General features: G+C 42.9%; 1 protein-coding gene across 5 annotated transcripts in view; it reads left to right on the top strand.

The window, feature by feature from the left end:
- Positions 1–24674, top strand: part of SEMA5A (semaphorin 5A) — a 451159-nt gene that overhangs the window by 13400 nt on the left and 413085 nt on the right. Inside the window, exon 1 of one of the 5 annotated variants that reach the window (XM_045186257.3) lies at positions 23124–23328. The exons of the other annotated variants lie outside the window; for them this stretch is intronic. The gene's annotated coding sequence lies outside the window, so the exon portion shown is untranslated. Of the gene's footprint in view, positions 1–23123; positions 23329–24674 lie in introns of those variants that run through there. 5 annotated transcript variants of the gene reach the window in all.

The following is a 24674-nucleotide window of genomic DNA, read 5'->3' as shown; positions in this document are numbered from 1 at the left end:
ATATAAAGAAATAATTAGAGGTGGATAGAAAACTCATAAAATACACGCTTGAAATGTTTGGCTTTTTTGAGCAATAGGGAGGTTGTCAGCCATTTTCTTTCCCCATATTAGCTTCCAAATGATTAATTGGATTTATTTAATTAAATGCTCCACATTTAAGTGGAGTGGAGGCCCAGGGATCTTCTGAAATAATATTGTTTGCTATTAATCTACAGTATACCACATGGCTTGCTTGTACTTAAAGAAAAGACATTCAAATATGTATTAACAATCTTCTAAAAATCACTCACTGTGAGTTCTGAAGTGAAAAGTCTATTTGGAAAAATCTTACGGACAGTCTCAAAAATCCCACATCATGGAAATCTGCTCCTTGGCCATATTGCACACGAACAAGCCAGGCTTGAGCCTGGAAGCACTGTTCTGTTGCTGCCACAGTGACTTGAAATGTTTGGAGGGGCAGCTGAGCTATTTTTAAGGAGTGCAAACGTATCCTGCGGTGGCCGATTTCCAATGATCCAAAATTAGTCCTGGGATCTTGGACACCCCAGTGGCAAGGGCTCGGACGATTAGCATGCTTAACATCTTGGAATTTGTCAGCGTAAGTCTAAAACTAGGATTGATGGCTTTGGCCAGAGAATACATAATTGTGTGGAGAAAACGAAAGGATAATCTCGTTGTGAACAAAGAGTTTGGAATTTGCAGAGTTAGGTGCTGACAAAGTGGGTGCTGAATAAAATGGGGAGCAGTTCTAAGTGACTGGAAGATGTCAGTCTCTTGGGGATGAGGACAGTTAAGTCCCTAAAAGGGGCACTTTTATTTTATTGGTAGGAGCATAAAGGAGAACAGCTGAGATTTTTTTCCTTTTGTTTTGTTTCCATGAAAAGAAGGTTAAAGGGGAAGGTCACCTGGGCCTCAGGGCAGGACAGGCTTGGTCACCAGAGTGGCCTTTCACCTGTGGAAAACAGAAGGAGAGAGAGAGTTTCCCTCTCTTCTTACACACGTTGCCCCAGTCATCCTGCAGACAAATGACCAATTTGCTCTGAAAGAATCGTATTTACTTTTGCCTACATCTCCAGAAACACTTCATTATTAAATACATATGAAGCATGCAGTTGTCCTTTGCAGGGGTCGTTGATTACCAGTTTTCCCTAAGGTTTTTTGTTTGCTTGTAAATTAATCCACAGTTTATAACAGGATGGACTAACGTTTAATAGCTTTATTCTGACAAACCCCGTCTGTTGTCTTAAGTCCTAATTCAAATCGCCGTGGCGGACAGGAGGTAGATCTGATTCAGAGGAAGGGACATGCAGTTGGTTGAACTGTAGAGTCTCGTTTATTGAACGTTGACTGCCTCCTAATTGATGTAACCATTCCACAGGATGCCAGGATTTGGAAGCCGCTACTGAGGCCGACCACTGTGTCTCTGTCTCCAGGCAGGGCCTTTTCCACCTGCTCAGAGGTAGTGATCTATTATGCTCTTAAAAAGGGGCTTATGTAGGACCTCCACTATAACAGGGGCCATTTGTTTTACCCTAGTGCAGCTCCAGAGGAGCCTCAGGGTGAAGGATAGCATTCAGCCAACCAAGAAGTATTTACCAGAAACTTCCTCTGTGCCAGGCCATAGGCTTTGCCCCGAGAATACAGCATGTAGAGGGAAGAGATGGTTTCTGTTCTTTTGGTGCCTGTTTTCTAGAGGGATATCCCTTGTCTTGGTGTGGATACCATTTTTCTCCAATTTTCCACAACCCAGATTGATGCTTTGGGTGCAGCCAAGCATCTAGGATTCCCTAGAGCCTTGAGCCAGGATGACTGAGATGGCAGGTGGGAGGAAGAGTGGGCGTGGGAACCATTGGGAACCTTGTTCAGTTTCCTCACCCTGGCAGAGCAGCCTCACTTGCTGGGATGAAAGGGGGTGGTGGAGATTTGGAAGGTGCGTGCCCCACTGGTATGGACACATGATTGGGACCCCGACCCTTGGCTCTACGAGGGGGGACCCTCCGCTCACTGTACACAGCCGCACACATCAGAGCACATGTGCCAGGATGGGGTGTCTGCAGAGGTGTTTCTCTACCAGGAGACAGGGCCTGAAAAGCAGAAATGACTTCAAGACTAAGAAGAAAAAAGACTGAATGTTCTAGGCTACCTTTTCGGGATCTTAGAGGAGTCTGTAGTCCCCTGCGGGATCACTGAGAGCCCTTCTTGGACAGGGAGCTGGATGCCGACACCGCTGTGTGATGAACTCACTGTCTTGCATGCCCCAAAATATGCACTGTTTCTTGGTGTTCTTTAGGGACAAAAATTAAATAATCCACCTTTGTTGCAGGAGAGTCTTTTCCAGTGTCTAGTGCACTGTGCAGTTGAGATGAAGAAAGAAAGCTGACCTTTCCTGACACTGTAGAACCTCAGGATGTGAAAAGGAGGATTGGAGCAGAGTCAGATAACCGAGATGCTCAGCGTCCCTCCTGCCCGGCCTTCCCTGTTCGGGCCTGTGCTTTCCCTCCTCTCAGCTGTTACCTTTGCATGCGGTCTGGTTGTTTGTAGACACTCATTTTTAGAATGATTCCAAGAGTCTATTTAGGCTGTGCGCTTCTGCAGAAGGGTCATTTCTCTCTTTTTATAAGCCCCTCTGTGAATCCAAAATGCTGGTTGTATCTGAGTTGAGCCACCCTCGGTGGGATACCTGACGTCAGAAGGACAAAGACGATTTCAGAGTTGTGTGCAAATGTAGTCGGTTCATCGTTTCTCAAGGCATCATTTCTCTGGTTTTTGAACCAGAAGTATCTCGTTTCCATTCTGTTTTTTTTTCCTTTTGCCCTTTTATTTAAGCCTGGAAGAGGCATACCTTGTTTTGAGATTAATTTTAACAAATATTTTTGAAAGAAGAGGATATAAATGAGGGTTTTTTCTGTGTGTGTGTGTGCGCGCGCCAGGGTGGTGTTGTTTGAGACTTGAAGAGTTTATAAATTATGTGTGTTGTTTCCCCCCGGATGTTTAATTTGGATGTCTGTGTCTATGTTCTGATACCCCATCAAGTCCTCTGCAGCCATGAATACCTCTACGCCTAAAAATGTGTCTGTTGGTCTAAAAGGGGGTGTCTGAACTGTCCTCTTGTCACCTGCAGCCCTGGGAGAGCGCTTTCCTTTTTCTTTTTTGAAACACAGGATCTCTCTCTTTATGGGATAGCCAACACAGCAAAGAACTGCTGACTCTGTTAGTGATCCACACCTCTGGAAACAGTCACTTCCAAGAAAGCCAGGGAGGGCAGAGATCCAAGACCCAGAACTGCAGGGTGTGGGGAGGAAATGCCTCCCACTGGCAGATGCCCCGGAACTAGCAGGTGCCCCTGACCACCAGTCTCTGTCTTCCCAGCTCTCTCCTTGACTTTGTCGTCTCTTCAGAGGTCACATTGGCCACTGAGCCTCTTGGATACTATATAGAGTCCGTTTGAATGTAACATCTTTAGGATTACATGGTGCTTAAATCTCACATAACTATTCCAAAGACTCCAGTTCCAGCTACCTGAGGGAGCGCGTGAGCAGTGAGTGTCTGAGTATTGAAGTAGAAATAGAGAGCTTAGCAATACTTCAGGCTGCCAAAAAGAAATTTTACTTTACAAATTAACCCCTGTCTTGCTGAGGAGCTTCAAAAAGAGTGGACGAATAAATGAAAACCAACTTCATAGTTACTTTCAAATATATTCATGGAATTTTGTGAGGATTGAAATACCAAGAAGAGGCCAGTTTTGAAAGCAAGTTACTAGATTATTATGTGAAAACAAATATAATTCTAGCACCAGTTCAGTGAATGACTTAATAATGTTGGTAGAAGCCTTTAGGTCAGTGTCTGAAATAAAGGGCTTACATGTTCTTTTTGTTTTAATTGAAGTTTATCAGTTGTGATTTTGGTTCAGTACCTTACTGTGAAATGAAGTCCACAGTCCTGTACTCTGAAGCCCTTGGGAGGAGTCAGTGGCTGGTGGTGGAGGAGGTGGGGAGGAGTGAGGGTTCAGCTGCCCTGGCTGCCTCCTGGGGCCGGCCCAGTGCCATCCTGACCTCCGGGGAAGGTGGCGACAAGCCTGGCAGCCTGAGAGAAGGCTGTGAGGACTTCCGCTTCGTTATGCGGGGTGGAAACGATGCGAGGCAAAGCTGGCACACTGAGGGAGGAAGCTCTTCTCACCCAGGGCCTGGCTGCCATCCTTAGATGGTTTCTCAGGCTGTGGTGTAGCTGACAGCTGGTTGTGCTTTCAGAGCTATGGTAATAGCCAGAACCATCTGGACATGCACCACGGCGGACTCACAACTCAGAGAAGTCTGCCTTGTGCCTGTCTTTATGGATTTTCCAGAAGTACCAAGACCTGCCAATAAAATTGCTGTATCTGATGAACTACCTTCTGGCAACAAAAGCAAAAATAAACAAGTGGGACTTCGTCAAACTAACAAGTGATGTCCTGCACACCAAAAGGTCGCAGGTTCAGTTTCCAGTTCAGGGCACATACCTAGGTTGCGGGTTTGATTCCTGGGCGGAGTGCCTATGGGAGACAACTGATCGGTGTTTTTCTCCCTCATTGATGTTTCTCCCTCTCTTTTCCTCTCTCTCTCAAACCAATGAATATATCCTTGGGTGAGGATTAAAAATATAATAAAATAAAAAGCTTCTACATAGCAAAGGAACCCATCACCAAAATGAAAAGGAACCTGTGGAATAAGAGAAAATATATTTGCAAATCACATTTCTGATAAGGGGTTAATATCCAAAATATGTAAAGAACTCATACAACTAAATAGCAAAAAGCAAAGGAAAACAAATAATACATTTAAAAATGGGCAAAGGATATGAATAGATATTTTTCTAAAGACATACAGATGGCCAACAGGTACATAGAAAGATGTTCTACATTAGTAATGCTCAGGGAAATGTAAATCAAAACCATAATGAGATACCAACCTCACATCTCTTGTAATAACTGTCATCAAAAAGACAAGAAATAACAACTGTCGGTGAACATGTGGAGAAAAGGGAATTCCTGTGCACTGTTGGTCAGATTGTAAATTGGTGCAGCCACTGTGGAAAACAGCATGGAGGTTCCTCAAAAAATTGAAAATAGAACTACCATATGATCTACTGATTCTAGTTCTCGAAATTTATCTGAAGGAAGCAAAAACACTAACTCGAAAAGATGTCTGCACCTTCATGTTTATTGCAGCATTGTTTACACCAGCCCACGCGTGGAAGCAAGCTAAGTGTCCATAGATTCATGAATAGATTAAGAACTTGTGGCATATGTATATATAAGTGTATATGTATCATGGAATATTTTTTAGCCATAAAAAGAAGGAAATAGTGTCCATTTAAGGTGACATAGATGGACTTTGAGGACATTATGCTAAATGAAATAAGTCAGAATAAGACAAATGATCTTACTTATATGTATAGTTTAAAAAAAAAAGTGAACAAACAAAACAAAGCCCAACTCATCAATATAGAGAACAGATTGGTAGTTGCCAAAGATGAGGAGTGGGAGGTGGTCCAAATGAGTGAAGGTGGTCAAAAGGTACAAAAGTCTAGTGTAAAAAAAAAAAAAAAAGAAAGAAAAAAAGGGACTAACTATTACCATGAAGGCCTGGTGGACCTCTGTAGTTGGGTCCTCAAATAGCCTGTAAATGCCTGCCAACAAGGTTAACTTGATTTTGTACTTGGGAATATAGGCAAACAATGTAGTTCTCTTATTTCCAACTCTAGTCCATTCATTCTTCTCAAGAAAATACGTTAAAGTGATAAATTCATTTGTTTCCATGATCCGTTGCTGTGCAGCACATAGTCTCGTACCTTCGTGGTCGAAGACAGTACTTGGTTACTCCCTCTCACAATCCTTCTGGTGGGCGGGGCTTGGCTGTGTGGCTCTCCTCGGGTCTGTCATGGGTCTGTCACGTGTGGCAGTTACAAGGTGTCTGGGGCCAATGTCATCAGAGGCTTCGCAGCTGGGTACAAGATGGCTTCACTCACAGGGCTGGCACCTGAGGGTCTTGCCATATGGTCTCCCTGTTCCTACATGAAGGCATGCGCATCAAGAGGCAGAAAATGCAGGTTTTCCATCCATGGCATAATGTCTTTTCTGCTGTTAAGGGAGTCTTAGGGCTTGCCCAGATTCAGGGGGTCAGAGAAGTAGAGCGCTTACTGATGGGCAATGCCAAGGGCACATGCAGGAGAACGTCGGGGAGGGGAGACTGTTGAGGCCATCTGTAGAACAGGCCATCAGCCACGTCACTCATGTTCAGTGTGGGGCAGCGATTTTCAACTAGTGTACCACGGCACACTGGCCTGTCTCAAGAGGTGCATCGGTGTGCGCAAGAGTTTTTAAAACATGCAATACCTGACTGTTTAGTCAGTGGGGATGGCTGACCTCTTTTCCCTTAGATTTCCCAAATGCAAAAATAACAACACCAACGCAACAATAGTTGTTCGGTGTAAATGAATCAAAATTATACCTACGTTTTGCTCAGATAGGCAAAAAATACATGTTTTTGGTGTGCTGCAGAATTTCAGTGGTTAGTTTATGTGGGCCGTGAGATGGAACAGGTTGAAATCACTGGTGTATCGGAACCGATGAAGTAAATGTGTAATCACTTGCTTAAGTTGATCACACTCAGCTTCCTTTCTATAAAGACAGGATTTGGAAGCTAACACGTCAGTACTCAGCAAATACACCATGCAAATGTCGAACTTACACATTACAAAATGGGTGATCCTTTTCACTCAGGCAGGGTTTTCTTTATGCTACCAGGAAGATTGGTTGCAGGATTTCTTTAAAAATACCAAGGTCTTCTAGAACTTTTCCAATATGATTTTCAAGGCAGGATAAATGTAGCGGTTATGGGAGTGGGTTTTGGATCGAGGTAGTCGATCCAAAGGTGTAGCTCACCGTCCTCAATTCTAAAATGGTAAGACTAGTTCCTTCCTCCTTAGGGGTTTTGTGATCATCACAATTAACATGTTAATACATGTAAATTGCCTGCTCCATAGTGAGCGCTCAAAATGTTAGCAGGCATTTATGTTGTGACAATTCAAGAATCCTCTTGCTGATCCATGGTGTGGGGTAGCTCTTTCCTTTACTCAAGGGCACATCCCACAGTGACCTCATTGCAGCTCCTCTGTGAGGTTGCCGGCGCAGGCATGCCCACGCAGAGCCCCGGAAGGGAGGTGGGAGGAAAAAGTGGAATTGCTAGAAATAAAAACTGAGATGAGCACTGTTGCTTGACTCTGCCTGTATCTCTTGACATTAGGAAAAACCAAAGGGAAGGTTATCTGTTTCTGCCAGGTATATTCTGCTTGCCCAGGCGCAGGCTGTCAGGGGCTTTCTCCAGGCCAGCGGAGGCTCAGCTGTGCAAAGCCTTGCTACTCCTCTACTTCTGGCTGGCTTCCTCCCACCGGGAGCCCTGCAGAGCATGGAGGAAGCAGGGCTTGTGCCCTAAGGGGACTCCGTGGGCTGGCTGCATCCTTCTACCCAAGGCCTCAGAACCCATCAGCTATAACCCCCACCCCCCTCTTAGGCTGTGGGGCCTGGAAAATTCTCCCTCCTCCCAGTCCCGCAGGCCTAGGGTGGTAGCTGAGCCACTGTGACTAGTCCTGGCTTTGACCTTATGTTTCCTCCCCTTTATTAACACTCCACATTTATACTCTCCTCCAGATACCCAAGATACCTGGTAAGGTGTATCTGTCCCTCCTGGATCCTGGACCCCCTACCCCCAGGATGATTAACATTAATATCCATTTTCAGTTGGTTTTGTAATAGCTACTCCTGCCAGCAAAGAAGATGTGAGATGTTAAGAAATGTATGGCCATCATAATAAAGAGACAATGAGTGCTGGTGAGGGTGTGGAGAAAAGGGAACCCTAGTGCACTGTTGGGAATGCAGACTGGTGCAGCCACTGTGGAAAACAGTATGGAATTTCCTCAAAAAAGTTAAAAATGAAACTTTTGACCCAATGATTCCACTGATGGGGATATGCCCTAAGAATCTTAAAACTTCAATTCAAAAGACCTCATGCACCCCTATGTTCATAGCAGCACTATTTGTAATAGCCAAGTGCTGGAAACAGCCTAAGTGCCCGTCAGCAAATGAGTGAATTAAAAAACTGTGATACATTTATACAGTGGAATACTATGCAGCAGGAAGAAAGAAGGAACTCCTATCTTTTATGACAGCATAGATGGAACTGGAGAATATTTTGCTAAGTGAAATAAGCTAGTCGGTGAAAGGTAAATACCCTATGATCTCACTTATAAGAGGAATCTAATGAGCCAAATAGAACCAGAGGCATGGAAACATGGAACAGACTGACAGTGGCCAGAGGGGAGGGGGAAGGGGATAATGGTGGAAGGAAGGGAAAGGGATCAGTCACAGAACATGTGTGAATGACCACAGACATGGACGATGGTGTGGGGATGGACTGTGGGAGTGGGGTATGGGCCAGGAGGGGGAGTCAAAGGGGGAAAATTGGGACATCTGTAATAGAATAACAATAAATTTTTTTTAAAAAAAGAAATGTATTGCCTTTATTAATGCCAGGAAGGAGCTTCCAAATAGATGATGCATTATCTTGAAGTCATTGAGAACCCTGAATGGTGGGCAGCTTCCCAACATTTGGGGTGGCTCTTTAGGGGTGAAGCAGATCATGTGACCAGAAACATGATCTTGGCTGAAACCAGGATCAGAATCCTGGCTCTCTGCTCTACCAACACCTCACTGGCCACCAGGGAGGATGGAACCAGGGACGTGGACTTGCAGCTTGAAGCCAAGCTGCCCCCAGGGCTTCTGGGACCTTCAGCTGCTGATGGCTCTCTGGGAAGAAAGCACCTCTAGATTTCTTAACTAAGGCCTGACGGTATTTCTGCTAGAAAATCAGGTTCATCTGTGTTTGAGGTCTTTTTCTCTCTCTCTCAACTGGGCAGTTCTTGTTTTGCAGGCTGACATCTTTACTGGGCAGTGGATTGATGGTTTATGTAAAGGCACCTGACTATTCTTTGAATTAGTTTTGATAAAATCAGTAAACTGTACTACCCTGGGATAGTCCTCACAAATGTGGTCTAAGATATATTTAATTTTAGATGTATAAACACAAATTTCTATTTACCTACTGGCTTATACACACATAACCTACTTGGCTTTCTAGCTTACTCCTAAACTTGAATGTTTATTAACCACCAGTTGTTAGTGTGGTTGGATAATTGTTTTGGCTGGAAAGGAGGAGAGTGCTCCTGACTCACATTCCCCTCTTTCTTCCAGTATTTCTGTCTCCTTGGGAAGCATTGGGTAGCAAGAACTTTGCAACTCAGTGTTCAAGACAAGCTTAATAACAGGTCATGTTTAGGGTGAAGTATCTGGTTATTAATGGGAAAGAAATACTCATTTTAATATGTTTCTATTTGAAATTACCCCAAGTGGGTTTCCAGGTGTCTGAAACTTCCCCTAATTCTTTAAAATATAATTACTTGCAGTAATTAATTAATTATCATGATATGACCCTACAAAGAGCCACATAGATACTCTAAATAATATAATTTTTGCTCTAGATTCAATTATTTCACATCTATAGAACTTAATTTTCTAACAAAACACTTCTGTTATACCTTTGTCCTGACCTGTTGATTCCTGCTTGAACTACAATGACAGCATTTCTTAGACTTGAAGGACTGGTGTTCAAGGAAATTCAACCTCTGCAAACCACACCGGACTTTTCTCATTCTCATTTCACTTCTCCATGGGGGTCTCTCTGCACAGACAGTTCCTAGAAGCAAGGTGGGGCAGTTTTAGATGGGCCAAAGACTGGGGTGCGCCTGGCGCTTGGGCCCCGGAGGCCAGCACAGCCACCATCATCTGTCGTCATCCCGTCATCCGTGCAGAGTCCTTGTCCCTCCTGCTCAGAATCCAGCTCTTTCTTAATTCCCAGCTGAAGTGTGGCTCTCAGGGGACACAGTGCCCTGGATCTCACCTGCTCCTGATGTTTTGTTGCCTTTGCTGCCATTGCCAGTCATTTGATGTAAGTATTAGGTTAAAACAAAGGATGACAAAATTCTCTCGTGAAGAGCCCAGTGGTAAATATTTTAGGCTTGGAGGGCCCCATGGTCCCTGCCATGACTGCTCAGGTGTGGTGTGGCGGTGTGAATGCAGCTGCGGGCCGCTTGTAAAGCAGTGGGCGTGGCTGTATATCAGTAAAGCCTTATTTACACAAGCGGGGAGGATGCCAGATTTTGGACCCTTGGCTTAAATCATGTAAAATAGCTATTTTTGTAGTTGAAAAATGATCAACTATTGGCAATTTTGTATGATTTAAGCTATTATATTGTGTGCTTTGTCATACATCTCATTGATATGTATCTCATTTCTACCCGCAATACATCTGAATCTCTTTCATTCTCCCAATTTTTTTTTCTTTTTTTTTGCTTGATTTTAGCTTCTCATTATGTGGAAGTCAGAGCCTTGCTGTTTTGGGCATCCACTTAATATATATTTAGTATATGGCTGAAATGAGGAGCACTGAACTCAAAAATCCTTCATCGTATGAGAACATAGTTTATTAAATATTCTCTCCTTTACCATAAAATGTGTGTGTGTGCATGATCACATTAATAGTGGTTCAGAATTTGTTGAGTCCTTATATTGTGACCAAAGGGATTTTCATTATAGTTGTGGTTTTGTTACCAACTGTACCATCTGTATTTGCTTCCTAGGGCTATCACACACATACTTGGTGGCTTAAAGCAGTAGAAATACATTGTCTTGCCGTTCTGGAGGCCAGATGTCTGAAATTTTGGCAATGTTGGCAGAGTTGGGTCATGCTGGAGGCTCTGAGGGAGAATCTGCCCATGCCTCTTCCCAGCTTCCTGTGGGTGCCTGGAGTCCTTAGTGTTCCTTGGCTTGTAGACAGGCCCTTCCTCAGTCGTCATGTGGCGTCCTCCCTGAGTCTGTCCTTCTGTCACTTGTTATAAGGATACCAGTCATTGGCTTGGGTTCCATGCTCATCCAGTATGAACTCATCTCAATTTAACTAATTACAAGTGCAGAAGACTTATTTCCAAATAACATCACATTCTGAGGTTCTGGGTGGACATGGATTTGGGCGGGGACATTATTCCACTACCCAACCCAGCCCACCGTCTGTGGGGGAGGATGCAGTGCTAGGCGCTGGGGATGGCACTGGGCTGCACCCTGATGGAAAGGTCTACAGGGACCTTTCTGCCACTGGGGATGGTCCTGGGCTACTTGCTTTGGACCTAGAATGGAGAATTTAGCTCTTGAGTGCTTAATAGACATTTGGTGATACTAATTTGCCTCTGAGCTCCCTCTTTCAGACCAACTATTGACAAAAGGAAGTTCACCTAGGAGGTGATTATTCTGTGGTATTTGGTGACCAATAATTGATAAGCCACTGCTAAAACCCTGACTCATGTCACCTTCCCATTGGCCCTTCTTTATCTCTTTTTGTACATTTGTAAGGTAATTTAGACTCTTAGATTGTGCTTAATGGCTTTGATTTATGAGTTTTTGTGAACAATTTATACAATACAGAGTGGCTGTGATGACAGTAAGATTTGAAAAATAGGCTCCAATGTTTCTCACTTTATAAACGTTTATAACTCCTACGTTTTTATGGGATTTGTGAGCATGATTAAATTTGTCATTTTAGAAATTGAAACTACCTCCTAAGAGAGACGATAGTACAGGAGCTTACATCTCTAGTGGGACTGTGACAAGAGAAGGCTCTGGAAAAGGATGCAACACTCCAACATTTGAAGTAACGTGCGGCTGCCACCGGTTTTATTCAGTTCTTCTACTCAAGTCATATTGCTCTTTGTGGGGGCTCAGTCTGGCACTTACATGGTTCTCTTATGTAGGTTTCATTTTTCAATTTCATTCTCTTGATTGGAAGAGCTAATTCCCATTTTATCTAAATAAAAAAGTGATTTCTTCAGCTTATAATAGGTTTTAAACATTCTTTTATTAGCTGTGTAAATCAAATCACCTTTATTACTTACTGATTGTTTTATCTTATAAAATTGCTTGTATCTTAATCTTAAGCTCAAAATAGGCATATGCATATGAGTTTGGAAAAGAAAGAAATTACAGCTATGAAACTGTTTAAGTGTCATGTTGCTGCTCCTTCCTTATGTTTAAGTAAGGAGCAGCTACACCTGTCCAAAGTACATAAAAGGCTGTGTGATTTCAGTGGCAGTTAAAGACCAATTTGATCAAGAACTTTGAAGAAATTCCACAACTAAAACATAAAAGGGAGAAGCTGAATTATATCAGGGCTCCTTGTTGGAGACTAAATTCAGGAGATTTCACTTTTGGTTTATTATTAATTCCATAGTTACTGTGAACCTCCTAGGCTTGATTTAACTTTCCAGATTAAAATGGTTCAGAAGTCCAGGAAAGAAACCGTTCAGAAGAGTGAAGCATCCTTTGAGACACACCTCCCTTGCACACGGCCCATTGTCTTTTCGCCATTCTCTATCCTGTGCATATAACCTGGCTGCTCTAGAGGTACGAGATCATTTATTATTACATTAGCCCCATCTTGCTTTTCTCCCTGGAAGTTGTCAGCATCCTTGATGGAATAATCTGTGGAGGTAGGGACAGGGCACAGTGTTAACCTGGGAAGGAGCCCAAGGAAGAACTGAGGTCTGTTGAAAGTTTCTGTTCAGGTGGATGGGGCCTCTTGTACAGAGGGACCACCTGAGCCCACGCCCAGGGCCTCTGGAGAAGGAGAAAGAGGAGTCCAGGACAGGTGTGGCAGTGTCAATGAAAGGCAAATACCATATGATCTCACTTATAACTGGAAGCTAAGGAACAAAATGAACTGATGAGCAACATATTGTAGAATCAGAGGCAGAAACAAGGAACAGACTGATAGATGAAAGAGGAGGGCCAGGAGGAGGGGAAGAGTTGGGGGAAGTGGGACAACTGTAACAGCATAAAGAATAAAGAGTATTTTAAAAATTTTTCAAAAAATAAAGTAAAATTTTTATGACTTTGAGACTTGCAAAAATTTTTTAGGATAGTTTTAGATTTATGGGAAGGTTGCCAAGACAGGACAGAGAGTTCCCATTTACCTTGTGTCCCAACTACCAGTTGTTAACATCTTCCCTTAACATGGTAAATGGGTCACAATGAGAAAAAAAAACATTGATGCATTATTATTAACTGAAGTCTGTACCTTATTTGGACTTCCTCAGTATTTCCCTATGTCCTTTCTCTGTTCTGGGACTCCATCCAGAATACCACATTCCATTTAGTTGTCATTTCTCCTTAGGCCAATTGTAACTGTGACAGTTTCTTAGACTTCCCTTGTTTTGACGACCTTGGAAGGTTTCAGAAGTGCTGGCCAGTTATTTACAATGTGTCTCAATATCGGTGTGTCTGATGTTTTTTCTTCATGACTGGAGTGCAGTTACTGGTCTTGGGGAGGAAGAACACAAAGAGGTAAAGTGTCCTTTCCACATTGTGTCAAGGGCACATGCCTTCAACGAGACTCATCACTGGTGATGTTGACCTTGATCATCTGCTGAGATAGTATAAAATATGACATAACATAAGTCCAGGGTGTCTAGAGGGGCCCAAGGCCATACGTGAGGCCTACCATATGCTTCCCCTTTCCACCTTCACTGGCCAAGTCCCTCTGGCTCTTTTTCCCTCAGAGCTTATCCCACCTACTTCTTCTGCTTCTTTGTCCTGCTCTGTCCCAAACCACTGGCGCCCTGTGTAGGTTTATTTGTCTGTTTGGTTGATGTCTCTTTCCTAGAGGGTAGGCCCTAGGGGGATGGAGAGCCCGCTTTGTTTATTGTATCTTTAGCTCCTACAACAGTGCCTGGCGTATAATAGGTGCTCAAAAAATATTGAATGAACAGATGAATGAGTGAATGATTTGTAGGAGAAAGGTCACAGCATTTAGACCACAGTCCTCCTATTGCAGGTTACAATGTGGGGGTGAATAAAGGCTGATGCTAGGCTGCGGTGATGGGCCTCTTCATGGTACCATTCGTGGGCTCCCATAGTGCTTGGATATTTTTCTGCCAACCTCTCTCACAAACTTATATTCTGAGAACTTTTCTCTAGCACTTTTTTTCATAAAGGTCTGAACTTTTGGTTGCTCTATGTGCTGTGAGAATGGTTGCAGAAGCACATTGTCTAGGATGATTAAAGTGGGTTTCAATCAGGGAAATGCATTGGAATTATTCAGAAACATACCGTGATAGCAAAGGAAGGGGTGAGGTTATAGATGTGACAGATGATGTATCAGAAGGTAGTGGTGATGGGACAGCATGCACTAGGGCACAATCTGAGAGTTACAGGCCTAACAAGCCCACCCGTGCTGGTCCTAGCACAGCCCTAGGCATTAGCACTTAATGGGGTTTTGCTATAGTCCATAGTTCTGCTGTGCTAGTTCTTGGCTTCAGTACATGCACGGCGATTGGAAACATATCTAAGGCATTTTTCCTTCCACGCAGACGTGGAGTGCTCAGTGGCAAACCCCTAAAAGGCTTCTTTCAGCATTAATTATGTGGTTAGAGCAAATAAACAAGCAAATTAGAGCATTAGCACTGACTTAAAATGATGCTGGAATGGTTACAGCAGCCAGCCCAAGTTGTTTTTGCATTTCGGAGGTGGAAAGCTTTTTCTCACTTTGTAGACCTGGAGCTGAGCAACCGAAAGTTTGGGGGTCTTGTCCTCTTTGAATGCCACATAATAAAACAGAATTGAACTTAAAATTCCCTTTTTTCTTTTGGTTAATCTATCAACAGTGTGCTATGCACAAGTGGAATGCAAACATTTACTTTTGAAAATGTTTCAAAATTCTTTTTAGATTTTAGTTGAAAGTGGGCCACTCACTTAAACAAAAGCCACAACCCAGGGGTCTCCGCAAACAACGTCAGCTTTTACTTGCACAGAGGCTCGGCCAGTGCTTAGTAACAGGGTGAGGGTCAGCAGCGACATGTTTTACAGGGAAGGAAGGAAAACCCAACACAAACACATAAACCAGGGCACAGACTCACATTAATACACTGGGAAGAATAGAGCTCAAGACGATATTTGTGACTTTATAATATGCCAGAGTTGTTAGTGTAACCCTAAGAGTGTAATTCGAGGAGCAGATGCCCCCAAATGAGGCTTTACTTTTCAAGCCTTAAAAATACTTTCTGTCCTGGTGTGGAACGAGGAGAATAGATCAGCGATAAACATGTCATTCTGGGCTATAAAAGTATCATTGAGAGTTGTGTAAGATTTTTTGTTTACTCCCTTCTGTTGTGATTCAGTGTCTTCTCTCTTTTTTTAAGCAGAGTGGTCATTTTCTCCTGCAGGTATCTATTAAGCATCAGGCAGAGCACAAGCTGGTCTGAACAGGGAGTAAGTGATTTCTGATCTGAAAGCGAGGGAGAGGGCATCAAATTGATAAACAGGAGAATCTGCAGAAATACCGGGGGAGTGGCTGTGGCAGGGGAGCTGGGTGCATGGCTCTAGGCTGCGAGGAGGTTGGCATTAGTAGTTACAGTTTTCCTCCTTTATCTTCTCCTTGTGAATAAGGTGTAACTTTAGATTGATTGTAACATTGGAAACCTAGAGAAGGCCAATGGAACAAATGTATAACAGGCAGTATCCCTGACCATTCATCTTTCTTAGGTGAACATTAGATATTTTAGAAGTAGCCCCATGAATTTCTTAAGTCTTGAAAATTGGTGAGATACCACCCTACTGACCTTCATGAGTTAACTTGCCTTCCAAAGAATAGGCCTTTCTCCTAAGGAATTAGCTGAGGCAAGTAAGGTCCCATCTTCTCTTCAGAATACCTGAAAATCTAGGTTTCAATTGAGTCACACTTAGGTAACCCAACTGTAAAAACATAATTTAACACTTCCCCAGCAAATCAAACAATCCGTGATGGTGCCCGAGTAGAAGGTGTGTGTTATTGTCTCCTGCAAATTCAGTTATTTCTGGGACACGTTTCAGTGGATTTGCCTATAATTATTATTATTATTTTGGTGTGTGTGTGAATGAAATAGAGTTGCTCTGTCCTTTGTAAATTTCAAGTCATTTTTGAAGTTTTTGTCCGGTTGCCGTAGTTACTGCTTATGTTTCTTTTTCATGGGATGATGAAAATCTTGCTTATCTTGACCTTTCTCACCTGTTGCTACCATAAACCATGTCCAGAAGGGAGAAGCTCCTCCGTATTGGTTTGCTGTGTGTGTGTGTGTGTGTGTGTGTGTGTGTGTGTGTTCTGAGGATGCAGATTTGAGTTGCTATGGTTACAGGAAACCAGATTGGAGGCAGTCAGCTCTTAGTAGGGTGCAGCCACTAGATTGTTTTTGTGACATTTTCTTCATAACTAGCTGGGAGAATAACCTTTGTAAACTTCAGTGGTGCACAAAAGCTGATCATTTCACAGATTACTTTGGGAATGAAATCCATTCTGTTAGACAAGGAATTTCAGTCATCTTTAGCTTCATTAATTACTGATATTATAGTCCACAGTTAGAAGAGTGAACTACAAGAAGTAGCTTTTTTTTTGTCTTGATTGCACTTGGGTCTTTATGTCAGTGCTTCGCCTACCTAAAGGTACACACGTAGCACCTGGGGGTTCTGTAAAAGCGCACACACATCCTACGCCAGTAGTTCCAGGTTGGGGCCCGAGATTCTGCATCTCTGGCGTGCTCCCTGATGAAGCTGATGCCGCTGGGCCTGGGCCTTCACTCTGGGTGGTGGGGGACGATGCCACTCAAAGCTTTTCCTTCTGCATGGACGTTTAGGACACAGGCTGGGCAGCATTTAAATGGACTCTCACTGTATTTTGAAAAAAATGTGATTATCAACAGACATCACAGAATTTGTTTTTCATTTGAGTGGTGGCAACAATAATAGGCTTTTTCTTCCCCCATTCACATAGCTTTGGGATTTTCTTTTTTTAAAGAATACAGTGTACTTTTTCTTGACCATAAAGTCATGGATGTGTTAACGTGACTGGGAAGAAATAATCAGGAACTGGTATGATGGTAGTGAAGGGAATTCGGTGTCCACACGGACGTTTTTCTCTACTTTCTCCCAGAGAATACCAGGATTTGGTACAGCTTAGAGATTCTTTTCAGCTCCGTGGTAACTATTTCACCCCCTTTGGGATATGATGCAGATTCAGAGTCTAATGGGTGTGCCCATGGAGTACAGTGTCTGTACATCTGTGGTTGGCAAATGCCTCCCAGGGCTTCCGGTGTGTCCCAGGAGCTGGCACTTCACTGACGCTCCAGGTCTGCTCGTGGTCACTCTGCTCCAGTTGTATGGCCACAGCTGCCGCTGGGCACCCTTCCCTGCCTGGGGCTCCAGGATGCTTGGATGAGACTAGTCTTAGGGATCGGCCAGCTGTTGATTAATGAGTGGGAGACTGTGCAAACCGCCATGCCTCTTTGCACTGGCTTCCCTCGGTGGGGTGCAAATGATGCTTATATTCCCACTGAAGTGCAGACAGTGTTCTACATTTTGCAGATTTGCCTGAAGCACGTCACCCACACGACTGAAGGTGTGGACGGATCGCTGTGAGAGTGCAGAAACGGCGACAGGAGGAGTCTCAGCTTTTCTGGAGAGTCTAAGTGTGACCCTGAGTGAAAGTTCTCCAGAACCTTTTCAGTTCTTTGTGTCATTAACAAGACAGCTCTTGCTCTTCGTGGCTGAATTAGTTGGGTGTATGGTATGTGTATGCATGTGTATATGTGTAGGCATGCACATCTGTGTGTTTCTGTGCATGTGTATGGTATGTGTAGGTGTCCACGCGTTTATCTATATACACATGGGGATGTGTATATGTTTGCACACACATGTGCAATGATGTGTGGCACATGTGAACATGTGCACACACACCTATGTGTGAAACTGTGTCTACACACATGTTTATATAGCATGTAAGTGTGTTTATGCATGCATGCAGTGTGTGAATATTTTGTGTGGTGTATATATCTTTGTGTTGATGGGTGGTATTTTATGTGTACCTGTGTATGATACACAGGTACCTGTATAATGTGTCTTAGTGTGTATATATATATGGGAATGTGTTTGCGTGTATGTGATATGTATACATGAATGTATGCATGTGTGTATGTGGTGGTGTGTGTGCACTTTCTTATAGGCAGAGTTGAGGTTGAGTCCAGCCCTGTACCCTCTGCACTGTGTTACACGATGCTTTACACATAGTACGTGTTCCATAGATTTGTCCAGTTACATTGCATCAACTGAATGAGTACTAGGTTTGCTGGAATAAGAAGAGATTGCCTTCATATTGAAATCACAAATCTCAAGTAACCGCGGTTAAGAAAGGAGCAGATGGATTAATGGGAGAACAGAATTCCTGTCACTGGTTCATCTGCAAGGTGCCTCCCCCATGCCTCTGATGGAAAAGTGGGGTTCACTGTGGCCTCTGCACTGGTAAACACAGCTGGATTTTTAGCATACTGTTTTTTTTTTGAGATCAAGAAATTAAAATCCCATGATTAATTTATCTTCAGCTTTTTATACTGCCATTAAAATATTTTCTTCTCCTCTCTGCCTTATCAGTTGCTGCTGAGGAGTTGAGTCTGAAAAGTAGCTGCTATTCTTGGGTTATCATTGGGTTAGCCACATTGCACTCAGGCCTGGCCGGGGGGATAAGACGTATCTGCGATTTGTTAGTGCTGAAAGCACCTCAGTTTGTGTAGTTCTTAGTTGGTCTGGGATTAATTGGCAACATTGCACGTTCTCCCGTTTTCTGCTCAGCTCCCTGTTGCTGTGATCATATTAAACATGTATTTTTCATGCTTATTTCAAGATCTCAGTAACAGTTTCCACGTACTCTTACCGTCACACAAGCTGCCCTCTATCAACTTTCAATGAAGCTTGTGTCCAATTTTCTTTTGCACGATGGTCTGGTGGGTTCTGAAAATTGTATCCTTGCACCTATGATGCACAGTGCATGGGTCTCAACGTGCTGTGTGGGGACACTGAGTTTTCGATGTCTGTCCTTTGGATGGGGGGCAGGAAGGAGGGACTTGTTTGTGGAGTGTGTGGGAGGAGGGAGAGGTGTCCTATAGCCTTGTGGCTGCTGTTCCCCTGGCTGGGGCTGTAAGTGTACAGCCAGCAGGGGACCTCTCAGGGACTGGCCAGGCAGGAGGAGAAGTGGTGTCTGTCCCCTGAATATGCAGGAAAGCTGCCCTGTGGTCCTGGATTCTAGGGGAGTCCGCTTCACCCTCGAATTGGAAGAGGCTGACTCAAGAGTGAAATTAAGTAGGAAACAGAAATTAAGTAGGGCAGGGCCCTCTGAAGTTCCACAGGGTGAGTTTGCACCTTCTCGTTTGCTGCCTTCATCCCGGTGTATCGCTGTTTGGAGATGGTCTGTTGTTCTGCTGTTTAGAGCTGGGCATCTCCACTGGGCAAGGCTAGGGTTTCTTAAATCGGCACTAGGGCTAGGGATCTGCAAGCAGTCACACCTGGCATTAAAAAAAAATAATGTGTTTTTCTGAACAGTGTTTAATCCATAGTTTAAATATATGAACAAGATTTTAAATGTTTTTATGAGTATTGCATTAGTTAAAGAACCCCATTATAAATGTATGCATGTAGGTGAATATAATTCACAGAGGAACATTTTTTCACTTATAAAGCTTAAAACTTTGTATTGAGGCACTTATAAATAGTTTTGTATTTCTAATCTTGCATAAGAGGGATGACTATAAATCTATATATCTATAATTTTTCTTACACACTGATCTGGTACATTTTGTGTTCTTTCAGGTCTTTACATACCGCTTATATTTCATGCCATTACTTAAACTTCTAGAATGCTTTTATATGCCGATGCTAAGTGTGCTAGATAAAGAAGTGGTTGGGATTGCGGTTAAAAGCAGGGATTCTGGACACCGATTGTCTGGACCTGACTCTGTCACTTACTAGCCTTGTGACATTGGGCAGATAAGTTAACCTCTTTGTGCTGAGTTTTTGTATCTGTAAAATGTAGATGAACATACTGATCTTTTAGTGTTTTTTTAAGGGCTCCATAAAGCAGCGTATGAGTTAATACAGTAAAGCACACAGAACGGTGCCTGGTGCATGCTATGTATGTGTTGTTATTATTATCGTCATCGACAGCAGCACTACCTCATTAGACATTAGAGACCATAGAGTTAGATAAAACACTTGGTATGAGGGGGACTAATCTTTTAAGCAGCTATTATATTCTCACAACTAATGTGTACTTTCCTTATTTAATCTCCATGAGTTGTGTCCTAAGCTAATGCCAATTATTGCATAACTTAGCCTCCACGTACGAGCTGGTGGCAAGGGTCGGACTCTGCCTCTGACAGCTTTGCTCCAGGAACTTCGGGATGAAATGGGTACTCTGAGAGAGTGTATGTCCCCTGCCTTCCAGAACTGACCTTGCAGCAGAGGTGGACCGCTTGTTCCAGAAACTAGAGGTCATGGCTATAGAACAACATATCACCAAGGACGAGCGGAGCAACCTGAGGTGCAGGAAGGGACATTTGTGATGATAGAATAAAGGCAGAGATGGAAAGACTGTGCTGGAGGTGATGCAGAGAGAGGAGATTTGTGGGGTTGGCAGTGACATTCAGACGCTGGTCAGTAGGGGGCTGTGGGGACAGCTTGTCTGCCAGCCTGAGCAGCGGAGGGAGCAGCCCTAGACTCTCCAGTGTCTTCCCCGCTGTCGCCTTCCTATAGCAGCGAGCTGGGGGCTGCGGGGTTTCCACAGCCCGTGAGACATGCCAAGTGGTTGCTTCATCTGACTTTCGCTGAAGTAATTGAAAATTAAACCTGGAAAAATTTATTTCTGCTGACGTTAATTACAAATATGATGTTAACTAGCTCAGCAATCCCTTGAAAATAGCCAAGAGTCTGAGCTTAAGTGTCCCATTATTTATTTGGCACCCAGAATACCCCAGGACCAGAGTCAGATGCTTACATTTTCCTCGTTCCCTGACTGTAATGTCTTTGGTCAGTTCCTTAATGGCATGGGCTGATGGTAAATTAGTGAACTTTATTTTTTTTAAACATGACATATAAAAATTACTCAATAGGACCAATCTGTAGTTGGGCTTTGGCTGCTGTTACAGAAGCATGTCTTGGGCGTGGGAGAAAATATTTTGTGGAATCTGACCTTAAACTTGCCAGCATCTCTGTTGGCAGAATGAAGGAACTTCAGGGATGCCATCCCGTTTTCTCCAAGGTTTCCTAATGCACAGAGTAAAGGTTTAAGCTTGAGCAGAATGTAAGCTAACAGGAGGTTTCTAAAAGCTGATTGCTACGAAGGCATCTTGGAAAGGGTGTATTCATTATGAAGGCGCTTAGGAAATGGTTTGGAGTGATCGATATTGAGAGGTAAACAGATGTCTGCAGTAGGCAGAAGAGTGGTCCTGAGGTGTCCCTTTGTCATCCCTGGAGCACCTGATGTGGCAAAAGTAACTTTGCAGATGTGACTAAGAGCCTTGAGATGGGAGATAGGCCTGGGTGTCCAGGCGGGTTCTGAATGTAATCACAAGAGTCTTCCTAGATGGATGCAAGGGGATGTCTACCACACGTGGAGAGAGGAAGTGGGTGTGAAGACCAAGGGGCAGGGAGATTTGAAGATGCTGTACTGTAGAATGTGAAGGTGAAAGGGATGACACATGCCAAGAGATGCAAGAATGAAAAGCCCTAGAAGCTGGAAAAAGCAAGGAAACACAGGGAAAAGCATGTCAGATTTCTGACCTCCAGAAATGCAAGGGATACATTTGAGTTGTTTTAAGCCACTATGTTTCTGGTAATTCGTAATAGCAATAATTTGTTACATAGGAAACTAATATGCCATTCCCCTATCTTATACACTTTTGGCTTAAGGGCATTGAGTTTTAAAAAGAAAATTAATATTCAAATGTATAATGAGCCCATGTGAAACTGTAATAGCTACAGTGACTCAAAGCAGGAGAATTCTAATGCCAAAATTCAGAGGTGGACTCTGGGGTATGGACTGTTTGGAAAAGCTGCAGAAGTAGACAGAATGAGTGATCCTTTAGTTTCCTGGCATTCTGTGGCAGAGCTCTGTGTGGTGGTCCCCCTTTAGGGCGAGGGGCCGCGGCTGCCGCAATAAAGTGCAAAGACGGTCGGTTTTGCTGAGGGTGCGATGATCTTCCCAGCTTTTCCTTTCTCTTCCCACTACCTCCTCCAGTACAAATGTATCCCCAGTGGCTGAAGATTTCTGGAAGACTGTTCTGCGTAGGCTGTCTATATGTTTGATATGATTTGATTAACATGCCCTAGGAAGGAGAAATGTTCTTAATTTTAAAGAAGTTTGCTGGAATCTAGAAGGTTTGACACCTTGAATGAAATGCAGTGATAGAATTCTCTCTGTATTATTTATATTTTCCTCTGAGGATAATAAAGTTCTCCAGTTTAATAATGTTATGGGAGTAAATCATTAAAGTCCTTAATTTTATTAAAATATATCTTTTGCTTATGTGAGTTTTTTTAAGTTCTTGAGATGGGAGGTTTATTTTCCTACAAGATTTTAGTGAGAGAATTCACATAGACAACCTCGAACATACTTTAATTCTCACTCTGAGCATTTTCTTTCTGCATCTCATTCGATGAAATGAGGCAGAACATTTTTACTACTTGATTGGCTTCATTTGAGCCTTTGTTTATTAATGCTTTTCTTGTTTTTGGCCCAGAACACTATTTGGTTCACAATACTCTAGGGAAAATGCCTAATTACTGAACAACTTTGACTGAAATTTGGGAAGAACATATTTGCAGGGGAACATATTTGTTCAGTTTAAGTTTATTTGACTTTCAAAAATAGATTAAAATAGTCTGCAACTACACCCCATCGGTGCTTTCAGGGAGAGGATTTGGTTGTGAGTGGCACAGCGAGAGATGGTGTTGAAGGCTCTCTTTAATTCAAAATGCCTTAAAAGGAGAAGCAGACTGCATCAAACGCGCCTGCTGGCACGCGACCAGGCTCTTCCCGAGGTCCTTCCAGAACAGAGCGCACAGTGCAGTAGAATTGAACACGACTGTTGACTTTTAAACCCAGGCTGTGTGCAATGGGATTGCTCAGTTACTATAAACAACTCGCTAAAAGAAAAAGGAAAAAAAGTATCACTGGATTGTGAATTAGAAGACCAGGATTTCTGCTTTTGGAGTCAGTACTTCTTACCCACAGAACTGTAGACAAGTCCCATCAAGGCACTGAGCCTCCATTTCTTCTTTTGCAAAATGGCAATGTGCGCTTTGCTTCCACTCAGATTTCTTTGGAGCCTAAAGACTAGGTATGTGGAAACATTTAGTAATGTATAATTTCATATAAAAAGGCATGCTTAGTGATAAAGGTGTTTTGTTCATTGTTGAGGTCAGGAGAAATTACTTTTTGCACATCTGTTGATGTTTTGGATGGTGTTGAGAAGAATCGGTTCCGCTCCCAAGCTGTGCAATAAGTGAGCAGGATCTGGGGCTATTTCAGCTTTTCTAGGAACCGCAGCTGTGACCTCCTCTAACTTCCCATGCCTGGGAGCTGAGACTAATGATGGCCCCTTTGCCTTCATTCATCCCTAAACCACAAAGGATGTTTCCAGATTCTTCATCCTCAATCCCTGGCTAAGAGAACACATGTTTGTTCAAAGAAGAACAAATGGGAAGAGAAAGCACTGTTTGCATTTTTGTTGTGTGGTATTACTTATCATAATTTTCCCTCAAATCATTTGATGTCAGGTTCTTAAAAGGGTAATTAGCTTTGTTTTCGGTTTATATCTTGGGCCCAGGTACTGGACAATTCAGATGAATATTTCCTGGTTAGAGGGGGTTTTCTGAGACAGTTAGGTGTTCTCAGGTTCTCTCATTGGAGCCTTTGTCTCCAGGGCACCAGAGATACTTTGCCTTGGATTTCAAGTAGTGTGGAATGGTAATGTCCAGGTCATTACAACCTTGGTTAGTTTTCTTCCTTGTGATTGCCTCCTGAATTAGTGAGATATAAAAGTTAGACTCTGTTGTAAGCAGAATATATCTCCCCAACTTAGCGTAAACTGAGAACCGGACATACTCCAATTCTCCATCAAAATAAATAATGTCATCATTTTACCACCTGATGGTAATTACCTCCTGATTCAAGAGATCAGGAAATCTCTTGAATGTGGTACACTTATTAAAAAATATGTTTATGCAGCCCTGGCTGGTGTGGCTCAGTGGATTGAACACTGACCTGCAAACCAGAAGGTCACTGGTTCCATCCCCATCAGGAACATGCCTGGGTTGAGGGCTGGGTCCCCAGTTGGGGGCGTGTGAAGGGCAACTGATCAGTGTTTCTCTCACTCTCTCCTTCCCTTCCCCTGTCTAAACATAAATAAATAAAATCTAAAAAACAATTAAAGAGGTAAGTTTATATATATATAAATATATATATTCTCTCTCTCTATATATATATAGAGAGAGAGGTAAATGGAAGGAATTCAAATATATATCAGTACATGTATATTATAAACTGTGTATAACTTGGGAGAAGGGTCTGAAGTATATAGATTTTTAAAATAATATGCAGTTTTATTTATTTTAGTCATTAGCATTAAATGGAACAAGATTAACAAAGAATTCCTAAAAATTATTCTATAACCCAGAGGCAAGA

The sequence above is a fragment of the Desmodus rotundus genome, chromosome 1 (assembly GCF_022682495.2).
Source record: "Desmodus rotundus isolate HL8 chromosome 1, HLdesRot8A.1, whole genome shotgun sequence".
In the NCBI taxonomy this organism is placed as follows: Eukaryota; Metazoa; Chordata; class Mammalia; order Chiroptera; family Phyllostomidae; genus Desmodus; species Desmodus rotundus.
Note: the sequence above shows the minus strand (reverse complement) of the source record. Positions and strands in the feature narration are given on the sequence as shown.